The following is a 3,022-nucleotide window of genomic DNA, read 5'->3' as shown; positions in this document are numbered from 1 at the left end:
CTTTGGTCTTCAAGCAGTTTTATTATATGTGTAGGTGTGCTTTTGTTACCTTACTTGGAGTTGGTTTGGACTTCATGAATCTGTGGCTTGAATCAGTTTTAGTTATGGAAACTCCTCAGACATAATCTCTATACTCTTTTCTCTCTCTCTTCTCTATTTCTGGGAATTCGGTTAAACTTGTGTTAGACTTTTTATTGTATCTTTTATGTTTTTATACTATATTGCCATTTTCCATCATTTTTCTCTGTGTTGTTCAGGCTGGATATTTTTTTCTGAATTATTTTCCAAACTCTCTTCAGCTGTCTCTAATTTGCTCCTTTCACCATCCATCAGTTTTAATTATTGTTCTTTCCAGTCACAGAATTCTGTTTTGTTCTTCTTAAATCTGTTATGTCATTTGTCCTGTTAAACTATGGTAGTTTTTATTTTAAGACATAATATGCATACCACAAAATTCATTATGTTGAAGTATACGATTTAGTGGTTTTTAGTATATTCAAAAGTCTGTACAACCATCACTGCTACCTAATTTCAGAACAATTTCATCACCCAAAAAAGCAATCCCATATCATAAGCAGTCACTTCCCGTTACTTTTCCACTGAGTTCCTGCCACCCCCTCACCTACATTCTTTTTCTATGAATTTGCCTATTCTCATTATTTCATATAATGCAACCATATAATATGCAGTCTCTTGCATCTGGCTTCTTGCATTAGCATAATGTTTCCAAGATTCATCCATGTTGTAGCATGTATCAGTACTTCATTACATTTCATGGCTGAATAATATTTCTTTCTATGGATATGCCACCTGTGGGTTATCCAGTCAACAACGGATTGAAATTTGTTTCCATGGTTTGGCGATTTGCATAATGCTATCTCTCTGTAGACAGCATATAGCTGGATGATGTTTTTATACCTACTTTTCCAATATCTGCCCTTTAATTGAAGAATTTGAATCGATCAAATGGTTGCATTTCATGTATTTACCGATAAAGTGGAATTTAGGTCTGACATTTTGATATTTATTTTCTGTACGTCTGGAATGCTTTTCCCTCAGGTATCCACACAGTTCACTCCCTCAATTTTTTATGATCTTTTCTCAAACATCAGCTGCTTAATGAGGTCTTTGTTGGCCATCCTGTTCAAAATTTAAACACTTTCAACACATACATTTCCTAACTCCATTCTCTACTTGATTTTTTTTTAATATTTATCATTATCTAACATACTACATATTGAATTTATCCATTTCACTTAATGTGTATATTGTTTTGTATACAAATAGGTTTAGCTCATTAAATTGTAAGCTTTGTGGGGGTAGGGTTTTTGTTTTTTGTTTTGCTTTTATATATATATATAATATATATATATATTTCCAGCACCTAGGAGAAGCCCATAGTAGAGGCCCACCAAATATTTTGTTGAATGAATGGTCAAAATACTTAGCCATTTTTTCTATGAATCACAATGGAGGCTAGTTGTTTTCTTTTCAGTCAGAAACACCATAAAATTTTTTGAAATTTAATTGTGAATGCTGCTTTTAGAGTAAATTAAAAGAGGAATAACTTTGTAATGCTTATTATATGCTAAGTAATGTGGGGAATTTGCAAAATAGAATTCAATCGATGCATTAATTGAAGACTCTGCATGATCAGAAGGCAAACTTGATCTGACTCGGGAGCTCCTAACTTCAGCATATCATTTTCTTCTTACAGAAGGAACAAGAGGTATTAAATAGCTCCAGCCATCCAAAACATAATCATTGAACTCCAAATAGTTTCTGCCACTTAGCATTCTCTCTTAGCTATTTCAAGGTCTCCCAATCTCATCATACCTAAAACCAAAATATACTCCTCTTCACACCAGATCCTCTCCCGAAGAATGCCATGTCAACCATCCTATTACACAAGCATTACTGACCCAAGCAGTTTACTTTCCTTAAGTCTTAATATGAAATCTATCATCAAGTGCTCTTCCATCTACCACCCAAATACCTATTAAATTTATCCCTATTTCTCCATCTCTGTCACTAGTCCTAATTCACATTATTATCATCTCTATTTGGTTTCCTGTAATAGATTATTAACTTGTTCACCCCTGCCACTTTCATTCCACTCCAATCCATTTTATACACTTCAGCCAACAAAATTTTGCTAAAACAGATCTGTTTAAGATATCTTATCAGCATTTTATTACCCCTAAGATAAAGAAAATATTCTGAACTTGCCTAAAGCTCTGTATGGTTTGGTCCCTGCCTACTGCTTCATTTTAAGCCACTCTCCTCTCCTCTTTATACAGCTGCTACATTTCTCATTTCTCATTTTCTGGAATGCACCTTGTTTCCTCTTGCTATTTTGTTCCCACTTCCTGGCTCTCTCTCTTTCTCTCTCTCTCTCTCTCCCCAAATAGGCCTTTTTGTCTCCCTATTCATCTAGAGAGCTATCACTACACATGTACCAGATTTCAGCTCAACTCTCTTTTTCTCAAGGAAGCTTTCCCTGACGGTCTTCCCCATCCACCACACCACATATCTAGGCTAAGTACCAATGACATATTCTCCTATGAACCATGTTCTTTGTCTCATAGCACTTATTTGGTTTGCCAATAAATACCACTTGTAAGGTTACTTGATTATTATTTATATTTTAAGCTCTGCAAATTCAAGACCATGACAGCTTTTGCTCTATATGTTTTTACCCAAATACAATGCCCAGTGCAATAAATACTTATTAAATGAATGTATTATATAGCTTTGTATCAAGTAGACCATAACCCAATGTTATGGTGCCCGTATGGCTTCCTTTTTGCCTTACCTTCACTGACATTGCCCCACCCTCTGCCCCCCAGTAACAGCTCCACACAACAGACACTCAAGCTCTCAGAACAAATAAAGACAGTACTGCTCAATCATGTGGTTAAGGATCCATAATAATAATATAACTGTATCAGGCAAATACATGGCCTACTGCCTACAAAAAAAATGGTGCCTCAGTATTGCTCATCTCCATACATTCTTTACC

This window comes from Mirounga leonina, unplaced genomic scaffold (genome assembly GCF_011800145.1).
Source record: "Mirounga leonina isolate KUSES-001 unplaced genomic scaffold, KU_Mleo_1.0 Mir_168, whole genome shotgun sequence".
NCBI lineage: Eukaryota > Metazoa > Chordata > Mammalia > Carnivora > Phocidae > Mirounga > Mirounga leonina.
The sequence above is the reverse complement of the archived record's forward strand: the minus strand, read 5'-3'. Positions refer to the sequence as shown.